Raw genomic sequence first — 18430 nt, 5'->3', positions numbered from 1 at the left:
TTGGTGCTTTTCAAGATCCCCAGACTTCCTCGAACTAAATACAAGTCTGTGACTGTATATTTAGGAATCTGCAAATGTAGATTAAAAAAACACTGAGAGTGGGAATAACTTATGCACAGCTTTGACAAGACCACCAAACAGTCGGGCTGCTGCGATGTGAACTGATAGTGTCTAGCCCTTGTACGAGCCCCGCAATATCATTGGAAGGAAGTGGACCTGTTATTGTTATGACCTCAAAGGCTTTGGGTGGTCCACACACGCACAAAGAGACAACCAGAGAAAGACAACAGACAGCAGGCACACGCAAACACAGCTATGGGGAAATATTTTGATACAAGCTCTCCAAACACCTGCCATTTCTGTGCACCGTTCCACTGACCTACAAGGGCATGCAGCGCATTCACCACAGATGGTATTTAATCTCTGGAAGGATATTTTTCTGTGTAACTAATGCAAACTGTTTCCAATAACACATCTGCACAGACAAGCTCATCCAGTGATGAATCATAATATTCCAAACAGTATTTGAACTTAACAATATATCTATAAACAAATGCACACACGCGCACATGGAAAGAGATATGCATCAGTCACAGCGTAATATAGTTTCCACAGTCTGTCAGTGAATGAGAGCCGATACTGGCAGAGGTTCATCGTGGCTAAAGTACAACGCAGACCTGTCCAAACAACATGTTCAGCCTCGCCCAAAATAAGCAGGAGAGAGCTAATCTCCACACAAAAGACACGATGCTGAACGCATTAGCACGACAAATCCGAGAAAATACCAAGGTGTTATGCCAAGCAGGGCTTTACTCATCCATTGGTTAGTTATTTTCTTTTCGCACAGTGGATCTAAAATTAGGTCCACTAACAGCCTAACGTAAGGTAACGTGTGCGCGGTGTGCTTTTCTTCTGATGAACACTTGAACCTGTTTGGATTTAGAGGTCACATCAATCTGTTTAAATACATTTCATCAGCACCCAGCAGAGTGAAACATTACTGTATCCTCTTACAGGAAAGAAGCCTGAGCCCTGGCAGGGCGCAGGTCAGATAGCCACCTTCAGACAGACTCAAAAAGATATGCTCATGCTGGCTTTAACAAACCTTTGCAACAGCTCTGTCATGCTCACCTAACACACAAAAATTACACGTACACTCAGAAAAATAGAGACAATCAGTAAGTGGATGTCAAGTGTTCCATTTGTAATATGGTGTTTAAATCATGATTTTGATCCACTGAAAAAGAGGTGAAACTCACCTCCAAAGTCCCTTCAGCCTTTAAAAGGTCCATCTCCTGGCTGATAATGCTGTCACAAACATGCTTAGCAATGTGCACAGCTTTAACCAAACCTCATCACACAGAATCAAAGTAAAAATTTACTGGACAAAAGTTGTAACATCAGAGGCTTTGTGAGCGGTTGTGAACAGGTGAGGTAGAGTAAATGGGTCAGGGTGTGCATTAGCAAAAAGCAAAGACACAAGTCAAAAAAGTGAAACGTTACTTTCTTATTGTTTCACATGAGTAGTGTTTTAGTGCCATATTGTGGGGTTTTCTGAATGCAGCTGAACTACATCCTGCACCCAACCTGCAGCTTTTTATGATTCACTATGTTTTATAGAGTAATGCCCTAAATTAGATGCAATTCTGTTGGCTCGGGGCTACAACGGTACTGCAAAAAGCTTGGAACACACACACGTGATGAACACAGCAAAATAAATTACATTTAAAAAAAATTGTGTATTTATTAAAACACCTTCAGACTGCTCCTATTTATCACCATTCCCTTTAATTTTTAAGAGAGGAATAAAGTCTTCTTTTTTTATTGAAGGTATGGTTGAGTTATTCAAATAAGCATCTGTGGGGGTTTTCTTGTCTTAAAAAGCTGCCCTGTTGACTGGTAGGGAAAGTACAATACATAATGGAAGGTATTTTCTGTGTTTTTGCTTCACTGTTAAAAAGATTTCTGCACTGAATTACAGACATTAAGCAATTCCTTAATTCGCTTCAGGGAAGAACAGTTCATGCTTTTGCACACACATCTTTTTTTCTAAATCTTGATAACTTGTGAGGAAAATATTTTCTCAAGATGCTTTATACTGAGCTGGGGGCTGTTGTTAATAATGTGTTCTATAAACTGTGTTGAGGCCCAGAGGTGGTTAATGACAAAGCACATCTCACACCAAATGTTCCTCTTTGTTGGATTTCTTCCATTTTAATTAGATCGGTTATGCATTCAGTGGTACATCCTCTGGATTACCCAACTGCTCCTTGCTAGAAATTTACAGTATAGAAGCAGATTGCTTGGGGTGATTAGACTGATTGGGGTAATCATATTCAACGGTAAGTTCAACAAAAGATCAGTCACCCATGCCCACATTTCAGATACTTACTAAAATAAGCAATATACCATCAGTATGTCATGATATTTGAGAGCTAAGAACCTAGAAATTTACTAAGACAATATATATATATAAACAACTTCAGCAATCATCACTATTATATCACTGCCTCCTAGTGGCTGGAGCTGGATTCACAGGCCATTGCATGACCAGGAATGCTCTGCTCCAGTGGTTCCACATTTTACCACTCTCTGCTCCACAGAGTGCTCTGGAGAGCTGGAGAACAGTTGCACCGACACTGTGTGAAGCTTCCTGCTGACAAAACCGAATAATTTTCCAGTGACACTGGAAAAGTAGACTTGCATTCAAGACAAGAGCGCAACCAAAAAATGCAGAACACAGTATTTTTCAGCATGTACTTACTCTTCTAATACCCCTCAACTCAAAGAACTTATATATAGCACAACTGTAGCTTAAATCTGGACTTTTAACTACTGAACCTTAAGATATACAATGTTTGAACTCACTGACACTTCAGGGAAAGTGCTGATAATAGTCTTAACACCTTCCCATTGTAGATTTATGTTGCATTTTGAAGCAGCTGGAACGTTCTGGGTCGTGTTATGCAAAACGAAGCTTTAAAAATAAGCCTATTCCATGCAGTTGTCAACACTGTGTTGCTAGCACTGACAGTTCTTACAGTACATCCAGCAGTTTTGATCAGGCATTTTTAGCCTGACAATGAAGGAATCCAGTGGGGTTACTGTTAATACAAGTCAAAGACCGCCACAATCTTCCACAAAGTAGAAAAAACATTTGCAAAATTTGTCACCCTTTAATATTATGCTATGTGAATGCTTTTTTCCTGCATTTATAAAATAAATCTACTACACTGAAAATTGTGACCTTGTATTTCTGGTAAAAGGCCTAAAAGTTTTGCAATTAAATGTTTACCTTTACAGAAGGATGTTAATGTGTTTGTTTGTTTGTTTGTTTTTTACCACGGATGGTCATGAAAGACAGACAAATTGAATACATTATACAATACTTACATTAATTGAATCTGTATGTTATACTGTGTAACATTAGAAGGTCACATACATGGCATTTGGCACTAAAGATACATACAATCACATACAGTTGGTATACATGCATTACAAAACAATAATTGGCTATTAATTCATCCATCCATTCACTTCCGCTTATCCTTTTCAGGGTTGCTGGAGCCTATCCCAGCTGCCATAGGGCGAGAGGCGGGGTACACCCTGGACAGGTCGCCAGTCTGCCGCAGGGCTAACACACAGAGACAGACAACATTCATGCTCACATTCACACCTATGGCCAATTTAGACTGATCAATTAACCTGTCCTCACTAACTGCATGTCTTTGGACTGTGGGAGGAAGCCGGAGTACCCGGGTAGAATCCACGCAAACACGGGGAGAACATGCAAACTCCACACAGAAAGGCCCCGGCCTGATGGGGAATTAAACTCATTTTTGCTGTGTAGTAACAGCGCTAACCACCGTTCCACCGTGCAGCAGCAAAAGTAATTTCTCACTTAACTGTTTGAGTTCCTGTTGGAGATGTACCTCTTTGAGCTCTCTGTTGCTTGGTCCCACCCTCCTGTGAGAGACCAGAGGAACAGTGTGTTACATACACAGAGTTATGTAAAATAAGATTCAGATCAGAACCAAAAAAGTCTGATATATCACAAAGAACATGCAGAAGAGCTAAGGCACACATCGATCTTGATGAAAGACAAATACGCACAACAGGATGTTGCCAACAAAATCAGGAAAAATAAATGCTTAGTGCACAGAAGTCAGACTCCTTTTAGTACATGTAAACTCTCCGAGCACATGTGGGCTGCATAAGAAAAGCCATTAAAAAAAGCAATTAAGAAACAAACAAACAAGCAAACACATAAAAAACACCTGCAAATTTCCCACTCTGTCTTTCAACATACAGAAGTAAAAGTAAATGTTTAAGACATTCACTTTTGATGAGCCAAACATTTACAGAACATATGCTGAAGAGGAATTAGTGCGTTTTCAACAATGTGTCTCACTTTTTCCACATTCAATCAGTCGACTGACATTACAAAGAAATACAGCAGTCATAAATCAAAGAAATGTGTTGGCATAGCCTGTTGGCATAGCCACCTTCCTTGAGTTTGCTAAGACGGGCCATGGTTAATGTCTTAGTCAGTAACACTGCTATAAAACCGACAATGATGACAAACCTCTGGCAAAGTTGAAGTTACCAATCTGAACAACCATTCTCATGTTGTGATCCATTCTTAATTTGCAACACAATGCCTTTCAATTCAAAATACAAGAAAAGATTTCAAAGCTATCCAGCAGCCCTAATTGGACACTTGGCAGGCCAGCTTTTGTCCGCGGGCCATATTTTTGACCTGCCAGCCTCATGCTTACTGGAGCCAAATAAAAGTGACTCTTCAGAGTCACAGCATTGTTTTCCAACTCTTTCAGAAAGCCAACAATGAAACAGTAGGATTGCTTCAGCTGTTGAAAAGGAAAAAAAAAACAGCCCTGGCAAACTAAACAGTGCAAACAATACTAATCAATCAGAAGAATGACAACAGAACGACCCAACCCAAACACTGCAGCGGTAAAAACGGAATGTCAAACACTGGGATCACATATTTTTTGGTAAGACACAAAAGAGGTTCATGTGTGCTGCATGCACAGCAACAGCTAATGGAATATGATTTCTCCAGGTTCAACAGCAACATAAAAGCAAAAAAGATAGGAATGATTTTGGAATGGCGCATAAAGCAATGGTAACAATGATACTCAGTGAAAACACAGCGGCTTTACTGTTTATCCAGAGTCTGTGCCCACAGGAACATGTGTTTTTATAAACGTCTCCAATTACTGTTTTCATTTATTCACAAATTTACTTCAGGACAATAACATACCCAGCAGAGCAATAAAAATATGTATGACAATGGATGCCAGCATTTTACAGCTTGCTTTAAATAAAATAAATAAATATTCGGCAAAACTTAACTAAATAAAACACGAGTCTGAGATATAGAGGCCTGCCAGAACAGCACAGACAGTTGCTTGTGAGAACATGCTAGGTCCTTTAAAATCAGCTTAGGGTTGAGGAACATTGAAAGTATGTTTTCCTGGTAGCCTCCGGCACAAAGTGGAAATGCTGACAATGAGTCATTTTAGAGAACAGCTTGGCACGCGGTCCTATTTCCAGCTGAACTCAGCCCAGCTGGATAGTGACAATCTGTAATTTATATCTGGTGGTGTTTGAAAAAAGATGCAAAACAAGAACGAGAAAAAAAACACCCCAAAAACTTTTACTTTCAAAACTTGATTTTCAAAGCTTGTTGCCAGACTGGAACTATGATTACTGTACCCCACTTTCGAGAGGGACTTAAATTATATTAAGCACTGTTTTGTTAAAGTGCAACACGAGCATGACCTGCACTTTTTTTCAGAAATAAATACGACAAATTTTATGGTTGAAAAGTCAAGGATAAAGTTAGAAGTCTATATAATTTCCTCCTAAGCAATATCACGTGCTAGTTATGGAGATTGATCCTCTCTGTGGACTAGACACTAAGTAAAAACAACACTACCCAGTCGTGATTCTCTTTTTCATGACAGAAGTCACGGGTATATCCGTTACCCATCTCTCAAACACCATCATAAAGTTCGCGGATGACACCACAGTGGTTGGACTCATCTCAAGGGGGGATGAGTCGGACTACAGAGATGAGGTCAACAGACTGACTGAGTGGTGTTCAGTTAACAACCTCCAACTGAACACCACGAAAACTAAAGAACTTATCTTGGACTTCAGGAAGGGCAGAGCAGACCCGGCCCCACTTTACATTCACGGGAGCTGTGTGGAGAGGGTACACTCCATGAGGTTTCTGGGCGTGCAGATATCTGATGACCTCTCCTGGACTGCAAATACTACAGCGGTGGTTAAAAAGGCCCAGCAGCGTCTCCACTTTCTGAGAGTGCTCAGGAGGAACAACCTGGAGGAGAGGCTGCTGGTGACATTTTACAGAGCCACCATAGAGAGCATCCTAACGTACGGCATAACAACATGGTATGCAGGGTGCTCAGCTGCAGACAGGAAAGTACTGCAGAGGGTCATCAACACAGCCCAGAAGATCACTGGCTGCTCTCTGCCCAGCCTGGGGGTCACTGCAAACTCTCGGTACCTCAGCAGAGCTGGCAATATCATCAAGGACCACTCTCACCCCAGCAACCAACTGTTTGAACTATTACCGTCAGGCCGACGGTACAGGTCACATAAAACCAGGACAAACAGATTCAGGGATAGCTTCTTTCCCAGAGCTATCACCGTAGTAAATAAGCACAAAAACAATTGAACCTATTCCATACCGTCACTGTCATTATATTATGCTGCTATTCATACTGTCATTATATTAATGCTGCTATCCTGTATATATTGTACATACTATTGTTTGAGTACTTACGATTGTTTTTTTTGTACTTTTTATATTTTACATTTATATTTATTATTGAAACTTGCACCAAGGGAGTGGCACTCCAATTTCGTTGTACTCTGTACAATGACAATAAAGGCTATTCTATTCTCAACCCTGTGGCGAAAGTTAGACTTGTAGAGCACAGCCGCATGTGGAAGTCATTGAGAGCAATTAGAGTACAGTAGTTGAGACACTTATACAAACTGTGCAATATGTACACAGAAAAAAGCCACAGTGTGCATCTAGGTCTAATGTACAAGAGGTTTGTATGCAGGCTAGCAAACATGGGTTAGAGCACCATATGGTTCTCTGGGCTAATAGCCAGGGCTGATTAGCCTCAGAGACACGTGAGATACATAAAGCAGATCACTAACAGGTGATGAAGAGGAAACAACAAAGGCATGCTAAACAGAGTGTTTGTTGTTTTAGCAGTTTACTGACCTTACAAACAATACCAAAGAACAATGGCTGCTAATAGAATTTACTGGGAATAGTGTGTGACAGACAGAAATGACAAGACAACTGTACTGCCACAGTATAGTTTTGATATTACACTGAGGGAGGGGGGGAAGGATTATCCTGTTTTATGCACAAGAATTGAATCAAGGTGGGCTGACTGTGCTTAGTGTGTAATACTGGAAAGCTGTTAACTATAAGCCCACTTTTTTCTTCAAGGACCACGAAGTACACAGTGTACCTTTTCTAGGCCAAACACTGAGATGTATCAGTAACAGACAGAAATGACTGGCACAAACACTGGCTGCACATGAGGATGTAATCTGTTCTTATCAAATCATTGCAAACATGTCTCTCAGGTTACAATGAATCATAGAGGCAGAAAGACAGCGCTCTAGCGTGTTTGTTTCACGCTCTAGAAATCAGATATTGGCTTCATACTTTGGTGATAGCGTTCACATGCTCATTTTAGCTGGCTAGATGGTTGCTAAGCATTGTTATCTGGGAATGGAGTCATTCTCTCAGCAGCTCCTTCAAGATCCCAGTCAAAAACGTAGGAGTTTCCCAGGATTAACTGTTTAACCTGCCAAAATACTAACTTTTTTTGTTGTTTACTATCACTCAGAGAAGAAATGACTACGAAAAGATAAAGTCAAATGCCCAGTTGGCTTAGGCAGGCTGAGGTCTCATCTTCCTTTTTCTCTCTAAAGTTACGGATTTCCTTCACCGCTGATGCCTCTGGCTTCCCACCATCATCACGAGAGCTAGCCAGAAAGATGAGCTAAATAAACTGTATCACACTGCAACCCCTTTTTCAGTGGAAAATTGTGTTTTCTTGTGTGTTCGAGAACACCCACAGCTGTTTTTGCCACTTCTTCTGTGCTTTTCCTGACATAGATCATTTAGGCAGATGTACACTCCACCTGGGAGTTTGGTTGGGAACAGCCAAACCTCTCGTGTTTATTATGGATATGAAGCACGTCCTGTCTTAAAGAATTATCAATGAATCGCTATTCTGAATTGACCCTGAGCTTCTTGCCATTAAATAGATCCTAACCAATGAATGATCCATTCTTCCCAGAAGCTAAACACAAATGCAGAAGAAAGTAGAGACCTGCAATGCCTTCAGAGAACACAGAAAATGCGTGCATAGAGATGTATGTACTTTGGCTGGAAGCGCCATAGAAAGCCTAACATCAAACATGTTATTCTAACAGTCATTTTACATTTGAAATATTTCCGAACAACATTTATGAAAATGTAGTGCAATCAACCAAAATTCTTAAGTTGAAAACACTTCAGATAACCGTTCGTAAATTATCCAAGGTAACTAAGGCCACTGTGTATGCGTAGGTGTTAGTTCTCAAGGATTGGAAGTACTCATTCCAACTCTGAGAACTGCCAAGTGCACCAGTCTTGCCAAGATGTTGATGAAATGATCCAAGAAATTAAAGAAACAATTTGGTGTAAAGAATGTAAGCTGACATGGCCCTGCACCATGGTGCTTGGAGTAATTAGGAACAAATCACATTTTAGTGAGGGAACTAAATGTATTTGCTCACTTATACACATGGCAAGTGTAAAATTCACCTAATTTATGTCAGAAACGATGGTCAGCCATTGCACTGCACTAATTTTATAAAGTTATATTTTGCATTTGTGTGTTAAAATATGGATCCACTGTCCTTACATGTGGTAATGATGGTCAGTTATGCACCCTGGGATCACCAGATCCAAACTCACCCGTATGAGAACATGAGCAGATCTGAGTACCAAATTGGACAAACTTAATGTTGCTAACCTAAGTTGACACAAAACATCCCTTATTTTAAAAAATCCTCTGCAGCTGGTTGGTTTTTTCCATGTATGTTTTTTTTTTCTTTGTTCCGTTTCAGTTTTTACAGTAGATCTATACATACATGGTCCAAATTTCTGTCAGCAGTACTGAACAAGCCCATGGATGTGTCTTCGAAAATCTCCTAAATCTGCCCAGCATGTTCCTCTATTCCCCCTTCACAGTCTCAACCCCCTCATCATCTTCCTCATCATCTTCATCTGATTCCAGGGAACTCTAAGGCCATTTAAGCTCCTCGAGACATATGAGCCCCTAACACAACAGCAGATGCTATAGCCCTGTGTGGGCCTAAAATGTGAAAGCATGCATAGCAGAAAGAGCAGAATTGATATATTGAACTAATACACACGCACGCACACACACACACACACACACACACACACACACACGCAGCAACAGTTCTGTCAGAACTGAAACAATAATGACCGAGATCTGTCTAATCAAAATGCAATCACTCAGCACAAGCAGTGACTTCTGATTTTAAGCCCCGGAGTGGAGGTCCTAGTCAATAATGACCTAGATCAGATGTCTTATCATAAGATATAAATGTGAATACCTCTGTTGTACGGTAATATTAAATATAATCCAGAACTACTGTTTACACAGTAATTCAGTTCTACAATGATGTAATGTGGCTAAATTTATAAACAAAACATAGATCAATGAATAAGACGAACAAAGATAAAATGCTGCTTTTTAGAATCTAATAAACATGGACTGCTCTGAGTCTATATGAAGAATCCAGCAGACCCATTTTTTGATTTCGTTTTAGAATGACACCATTGTTTGCACTATAATCTGTTTGATATTACTGTCGGTTACTGCATTTTCCGCAAAACTGCAAAATGTCTAATAAAATACATAATGCATGTGCTTCCAAACCAACCAAACCAAACCTGCCAACTTCAAATAATAAACAATAAAATAGAAACAATCATCAGAAATTCTTAAGCCCACAGTTTTAGAAGCAAGTATGCAAAACAGCATATTGAATTTGGGTGCAGGACACAGTGAAAGAGTTTAGAAAAACAGTCACTGAGTCTCCGTTCAATTTACTTCGTTTATATTACATAATTACAGTTAGGTCCATAATTTGCTGAGCAATGACACAAAGTTTTCAAATTTTCCTCTGTACAAAAAAACAGATGTGTTTTGGGTGTTTCAATAATCAATAATAAAGAAGTGGTGGAAGTGCAGATTTTCACCTTTGATTCAAGGGGTGTAGCAAATGTTTTCATTACAGAAATTATTTTACATAGTATCAAATTTTCAAGAGGCTCAAAATTAACTGGACAATGAACTGTCAGTTTCAAGGCATTTCAGGAGAAATTCATCAGGGAAAAGATTTGGATTTGATTCAGGCACTTAACTTGAATCCGGTAGCTGTTCTCTGGAAATCTCAATATGTGGTCCATAGAGATATTGAAAATGAAGGACTGCACTGGCCAGCTCAGCAACACCAAAATGCCTGGGACTCCACAGAAGCCACTGAATTCTTTCCTTGGTTAAGAAAATTAACATCACAATCTAACTAAGCCAAGAAGACATTTAAGAAGGTAGGCATATCACTGTCAAATTGTACAACTAAGAGAAGCATTCATGAATACAAACACAGAGGATTTACAAAAATGTGCAAAACAAATCAAATGTATTTGGACTGAAAATTAACTTGTATGTAGAATGTACAGAGAAGGAAAGAAAGAGCTCATGATCCAACGCGTATCACATTTTCTGTCAAACATGGTGGGCGCAGGGATACCAGTGGGGATTGGGCAGTAATGTCCTTTGATGATGTGACTGCTAATAGAAGCATCAAGATCAGGCTATACTCTTTAGTCAGATTTAAACAAATGCTGTTAAAAGAATACAAATGAATAATGACCTAAAGCTTACTAGCTTCTCAAGTCAAAGAAACTAGATGTTCTTCAATACCCAAGTCAGTCACCTCATCTCAGAAGAACAGAGCTTTTCAGGTACTGAAGACAGAACTGAAGACAAAGAGATCCACAAATGAGCAGCAACTGAAGTTGAATGCAGTAAAGCGCAAGAAAAGCATAATCCTCAAATGCAGGTGGTTTTTTAGGCTTCAGGTTTATTTATTTAAAGTTATATTATATTATATTATTACTTTTGAGCCTCTAACATCGGGAGGTTGTGCAGAAAAATGACTGTAATTCCAAAATATTTATTACAACAGTTTCGTTAAAGCTGAAAGCCTGCACTGACAATTGTCTCATTGTTGTCCCTGAAGTGTACCTGTGCTATTTAACCGCCCAGATCAATATCCCACACTTGACTAACAGAAAGCCAAAAGACATAGCTCACAAATAATGCCATTATTTTATATTAAAATATAAAGATAATGTAAAAAGACACAGGAGAGTAATATAAACTGGCACCCCTGTCAGGCACTCATACACAGACAGTACAGCTAGCACACATTCTCAGGAATCCACTGTCATGTTTCTGTCAATATTTCTTCAGGTAGCACTCGCTGGATTGTCGCTAGGAATGTTTCAAAGGCAAAGAGAGAGCCAGTTCACTAACGCTCACTTCTCGTTCATTCCTCTAATTCACATCTGCTATCTCTGACGGCAAATTGATCTCAACACAACATCAATAACCGCTTTGTGACCTAATTGTAATGAATGACTCCAGCAATTACATCCTGAAAGTGTAATTAATCCCCTCCTGATTTCACTGCAGGGTGTATCTATCATAACTTTAACAGCAAGCTATTAATCACTGAGGTTTTTGTGCATTTGTACAAAGCATTATTGGGAAGTAGAGATGAAGAAGGCAGGATAAGGATCGACAAATACACTAGGCTCTATGTGGTGCATTCAATTTGGTTAATTTAATACTGGTTTAGCATATGAAGATTAGCTTAGAGGACCTACATATCGATGACTGATTATCTTAGATGAACCCTTACTGGAAGTTAGAAAGGTCAGGGGGGAAAAAAACACATAACCTGTGAGAATGTGCAATTGTGTTTTTCTCATGAGAGTCTAGCTAGTCCCAATAATCATTAAATTATGGTAGACAAACTTGGAGTAAAGTTAGGTTTAGGTTTTAAGTCAGGCAACTAGTCATTTGGGCTGTGGATAGGGGAAGATGCCAGGAAATGAATATAAGTCAATGTAATGTCCCACAACATGAATAAAACAGATGTGTCGGTGCGTGTGCTTGCACCAAACTATTTTACCCACAGATCACATGATCATGAAGAGCTGAACCAGATGCTGGAGAATCACTTTCATAACAAATGACCATCCAACACACAAACCAACAACTTCAGTGCTAATTGTATCATACACTGCAAAATGTCACTGTTACTACATTGATCTTTGATAATCATAACATTATCAGTGACGATCAAACATTATTATGCATGTCATTGTGCAATGACCTCGTGCCACCTTTTTTCCTTGCAAGAAATGACTGATGTCATGTGAAGTGTTCTTTAAAGCAAGATCAGAAGTTTTTGGTTTTCATTTTTTCTTTTATTCCTCCTTGTTAACATTTGATTCATCCCTCGGTCTTCTGGGGTCCACTACCATCCATACTCACTTCATCACGTTGCTCAGCAGTGACAGCACAGCCTTTGGGTGTTTCCTGATCTTGTCTCTTACTTTGTAATTGCACTAAACTATTGCTGATCCAAGGCACAGCTGGGTGCAACAGCATTCACCTAATTCTCTTCGGCTGTGCTGAGCTATTCAGGCAGGGCGCATCCCTAAAATGAAAAGGTTCTTGTTCAGCACTGATTGCATACATAACTGTCAGAGTTGGAAAGTTACCCCCCTCCGCCCTGCCCCTCCACTTCCACCATAATCATCAAGAATGCACAAAACCCCCGATTGGACCTGAACACCAACACTTGAGCCAATAAACAGTCTGAGCAAAGAAGTCCACATCACATCCGCTTTCCTCTGTTCCTAAATAAAACCAAGCATGTGATATACTTGACTGTGAGTGATTTAATGAGGATCTGTTTCTAGTTTTCTTTTCAATTTTGTACTAATCATGACCAATAAGTGAAGAAAACCAGATTTTGGGAATGACTTAGAGTTAAAAAAAAATGTTCCCAATAAACAATGTTATACAAATAAATTTTGAGAAAAAATAAATAAAAGCTGAAAAAACATCAAATTTAGTCGGTCTTTCTGAGGCACAGTCACTTGGTGTGAAAAGGTTCCCAACTGTAGACCAACCAAAGCCATGAACACTGAGGGTGTTTTCACACCTGAGTTGTTTAGTACGTTTAAATTAAACTCTGCTTCAATTTCCCACTTGATGCAGTTCATTTATAGAGATGTAAAACACTGTAAAAAACCCTTTGGAACCCTTTGGAGAAGGCAGTCTCAATCCAGTTCCAATCAAAAGAGGTTTGCAAGTTTGCAAGCCAGGTATGCTTTGGCGTGCAGGAGAGTAAGACAGACACATAGAGTACACAAACTGTAGCAATTAGACATAAAAAGAACAAAATTGCCTAGATAAATACGAATATTGGAAGTAAATTCTCCAGTGTTGTCCACTAATCCAGAGCATAAAACTTTGCCTTCACCCAAGACAACTTTGGCCAATAGGCAAACTGAACATTCTCACATGATTTCTAGGGATGCGTTTTAGATCTTTGGTGGTAAACAAATCATACTTTGTGAAAAGCTACAAGTTTACAAACTTATCAAGGGATATGGACCAAAGTAATGTGAGAAAACATTCTGCGATGCATGACTATGCCTGTGTTATGACTGATGTTGTAGGGTTATTGTTCAGTATGCAAATTTCAGTGTGCGGGTGCCTCTCCGTGAGAAACGTTTAGCGCCTCTTTGAACTGGAAGTTGATGCCAGTTCATTTGGTGCAGGAGCTGTTCTCTTGCAAGAAAATAAACAAGGTATAGATCACAAGGCTCTTGCCTTGTTATTTGCTTCACAGAACTTTGAAGTTTACGTTGGATTGAGTGTGCTGCCTGTACGAGCGTTTACCGATCAGAATCCATTAGTGTTCCTTTTCCAAATGCGCAACTCAAACCAAAGACTTAGGTGCTAGTCTTTATTGCTGTGTGATTTTAATACTGGTTTAGCATATGAAGATTAGCTTAGAGGACCTACATATTGATGACTGATTATCTTAGATGAACCCTTACTGGAAGTTAGAAAGGTCGGGGGGGGGGGGGGGGGGGGGGGGGGGGGACGGGACACATAACCTGTGAGAATGTGCAATTGTGTTTTTCTCATGAGAGTCTAGCTAGTCCCAATAATCATTAAATTATGGTAGACAAACTTGGAGTAAAGTTAGGTTTAGGTTTTAAGTCAGGCAACTAGTCATTTGGGCTGTGGATAGGGGAAGACTTGCAGATCAACTGGGCAAAAGACCTGCAACTGACAAATAAAGGCTATCTCATCTCATCTCAACTACAAAAATAGTAAGAATAATGTGTTGGCTGATGCCTTGTCTAGATCTTTGGAACTTGCTTTTTGAATTAAACATTTAGAGGAATGTTAATTCTTGTGAAAGGAGGTGCTACGACTGATGTCATAGGGTTGTTGTTCAGCATGTAAATCTCAGTGTGCAGGTGCCTCTCCGTGATTGGTGGATCCAGAAGATGGATTGGTTATCTAGCTGGAGATGACATATGTTGAAGCTGCCATGGACTGCCATTCATTCATCCTCAGCTCATCCCAACAAAGAGTTCGTAGGGGTGGACTGCCTTTTATTTTCATTATAGCTTTCTTTTGTTTGTGTATTTTGATTAGGTAAGTTTGGTAAATCCTTAATATAGACTCACTTTGTTTGTTGTTTTGGCACCCTGAAGTTATAACCAGCTAATGAAATAACATATTGTAAATAAATCATTGTAGAGTCGTACCAATTGTGTGATGTGGCAGCTTGAGGTCTGACGAGGATGGATCATGTTGTGGTCTGGCCACCCTTAGACGGGCCATAACAGATAGAGTACAGAAACATCCTTGCCATGAATGGATAAGGATCTTCAAAGTCCCACTGGGAAACAAACCCATGCAGAAGTGACCAAGAGCAGCAGAGCTAAGAGCCTGTCGACAAAAACAGCTGTTGGCTAGCCATCTAAATATAGTGGTGGTTGACAAGAAGCAGAATATATGACAATTGTACCTCATAGTACCATCAAAAAGAAGCAGCATAAGACGACTGACAAGTACAAGAGGATGAAAGAACAACTGGAAAATATGTGAAAAGTGAAGTCTAGACTGTTCCCAGTGATAATAAGAGTTGAGAGAATGGCTCCAGCAGATTCCAGAAATAACATCTGAGGTCTATGTCAAAGAGTGCAGTCCTAGAATAGTTAAGATACCGCAGAACTCTCTGTCAGTGAATACACAACATTTGGCTACTTTATAATAGTAGGATAGCTAATATAATTCTCATGGAAATTAACCAAACTTCAAAGGTTTTCTTGCCAAGACAGAATATTTTGAATATTGAATATTTTTGAATATTGTCCACAGCTGTAATGGTATATTAACTAGATATTGTCAAAAAAAAATTTATTTTTCATTAAACTTGTTAATAATAACATGCATTCCACCTAAGTGAAGTAATTCAAGGGCCCTGGTATTGTGCCTGTTGGGTCACTTACATAATGGACACATGATGCAGTAACAGCCCATGATGCAACAGCCTTTTAAACAAACACGGTCACTTGTAAAATGAGGGCCAAGCCTCTCTCCGTTAATAAATATCTCACTCCTTAGAACACTCTCAAATAATCTCCTAAATAAATCCAGTTGTCCTCTCTTCAAGCTCTAGACTAACGTGACCTGGATGGTCTCGAGAACCCACACAGACACTCTATTTCCACCCTAAAACACAGACACATTTTTACGGTGAGCCCAATCTGAAAAATATAATTACGTCTAAGTTAAAACTCTTACTCCCCCTTTCTCCCCCTATTAAGTAGCTGACCATAACTTCTTGTAAGAACTTCGTAAATTGTAATGCTCATTAGTTATTACAAGATGATTTCTATACTAAACATCTGCCAGCTGTTTTGAAAACATCTGCCATTACTTGTAAACATGTAGGCTTTGTTATGGTAAGATGTCTTATTGTACTATTTTTCTTATATAGAAAACATGCTGCAGTGTAGCTGTTCTCTTCCTTTTCCCTGTCTCTTTCCCAAAACTCATATCTGTCTTAATCTTTTATCCCAAGATCCTCTCTGTCTCGTCTCCCCTCTACACTTAAGTAGCACATGCAGATTCTGTTGATCGCTCCATTTCTGCATTATCTTTGAATGTGAAATCTCTATGCTCATTCTAGCCTGGAATATGTTCAAATACTGAACAAGGCTTTCCTTTATCTCAACTTTTAGTGACTCTGGTGGCAAGCTGTTTTGTGCAAACTGGGATCAAGTAAGCTAACAAATGACTCGGCCTTGGGCTCGAAGCTTGTAGCACATCCGCAGAATACCAAAAGGAACGTTTCTGGTCGACATTAATGCTCGGATAGGAGGCAAGTAGCTCAATTTATTAAGCCTCATAAACACTCTTGCCCCTGGATACACACTAACACACTGTAAATTCATGCGAGCCAGCCACATACACTCACACATACAGAGTGACATTATAGGACTCGTGGTGGGTTGATGGGTGATTTTAACCAGAGATGGTGGGATGAAGGATCAGAGATGGGTGTTCAACTGTCCCCGAAACTTCTGAGTCCCTGTTTTCCTGGCCTGACCTTTTGAATCAGTCGAACCCAAGAAAATCATGCTCTGAGACATCAGCCAATTGTGGCTCCAGACAAATCCATGTACTGCATGCCATCTTTGGCATAATCATATTTGTAACCATAACAAAGATAAGAGAAGGGAAATCAAACGGGTCATCTCAGAGTACTTACATTTGTGTTCAATGAAAAGGGTACATTCAGTTTTCCCTTTCATCACATGAGCGTTCTCCCATGGGATTAGAGTTGGGCTTTTTCCAAACTAGACAACCTCTCTCAGTCCCTAATGTCTGTGGAAACAGATGATTATTCTGGCATGTTAAAACTCACAAAGTGTAAATTTTCTTATCCTGATCCACAAGAGTGCCAGAGTCACAGCATTAGATTCAACGTTCCAGATTTTTCACTGTACTGGATGCAAATATAATAGAACAGCCTAGGCTATTCATATTAATCCATAAAAATAGTTTGCTGAATGAAAGTCTTTCCATAAATCTTGTTACGTGGAATGAGGCAATGTTGATCTTATTAAGTTCCCTGCAGCTTAAGTTAAACAGTAGGCCCTCCATAACTAACATAATGAAATTTTACTATTCAGTGCTAATAAAAATGTTAAAGTAACTTGCTCAAACGAACCGCAGACCTTACAGAATAAATTAATCCGGCTGAGACGTTTAATATATGCAAGAAAGGTTTGATGGTTATGGCACTGTAGCTCATAAAACAGGCAAAGCTTCTGAGTCAACTCTGATGATTTCTTGCAACCAGCTCACCCATACTAACAGCACAAAAACACACATAAAACAATGCTAATATCACATTAAATGTGATCTCTTTTATGCGAGTATTTTAAAAAAGACAAACAAAAAAACTTACAAAAACAACAACTTGTCAGTTGTGTATATGTAGTTGATTACTGACAGTACAACGAAACTGCCTCCACTTTAACGCGTTTAAATCACTGCTGTTAAAGCTCATTACAGCTTTGTTTGTCTATTTTTAGGTGACATGGCGCACCTGCTGCGCACTCCTAGACGTTAACAGTCTGTATCTGATGACTGCACACTGTGCCAAAGTGCTATGACGCGCCACAACATTTGCGCTCGTTTTTGGAATTACTGCTTTTGAATGAATGTAGGCGGTCAAGTAGAAGCAACTACCATAAAGAGAACAGCAGAAAAGCAGCTCAGACATCATACACCCTGGGTCTGTCAAAAGCAGTTACCCCCTCACGTCATCACGTCCTCGGTTCACCTTCAGGGCAACGACGTAATGCGCATTTCAGTAATCAATACAAACGGCCGTGGAATTATCTAACTTACCTCTGAAGCTGATATCAGATGCGTGCGTTCAGCCGAAGGTCTGAGCTGCCAACTTATGCAGTTTCTTTAGAGAAACTAGGAAGTATTTTGTAGCTGTTGTCTGGTTGCCTCTGTACCCCTCCTCTCTCACACATCTGGTCCCCAAACTAAAGGAGGACCTCCCATTCAGGCAGCTTCGGCTGGACTCTGCGGCACCCACTTCTCCTCAAAGGTTTGACTATTTTTCACGATTCAGG

General features: G+C 39.7%; 1 protein-coding gene across 2 annotated transcripts in view; it reads right to left on the bottom strand.

Annotated features, from left to right (window-relative positions):
- Window positions 1–18430, bottom strand: part of znf469 (zinc finger protein 469) — a 252509-nt gene extending 234079 nt beyond the window's left edge. For both annotated transcript variants that reach the window (XM_004563447.5, XM_076885658.1), the window contains exons 1-2: window positions 18195–18430; window positions 3907–3966 (exon numbers count right to left, since the gene is read on the bottom strand). The gene's annotated coding sequence lies outside the window, so the exon portion shown is untranslated. The remainder of the gene's footprint in view (window positions 1–3906; window positions 3967–18194) is intronic.

The sequence above is a fragment of the Maylandia zebra genome, linkage group LG7, assembly GCF_041146795.1.
Source record: "Maylandia zebra isolate NMK-2024a linkage group LG7, Mzebra_GT3a, whole genome shotgun sequence".
Taxonomy (NCBI): Eukaryota; Metazoa; Chordata; class Actinopteri; order Cichliformes; family Cichlidae; genus Maylandia; species Maylandia zebra.
This window is presented reverse-complemented; position numbering and strand designations above follow the sequence as displayed.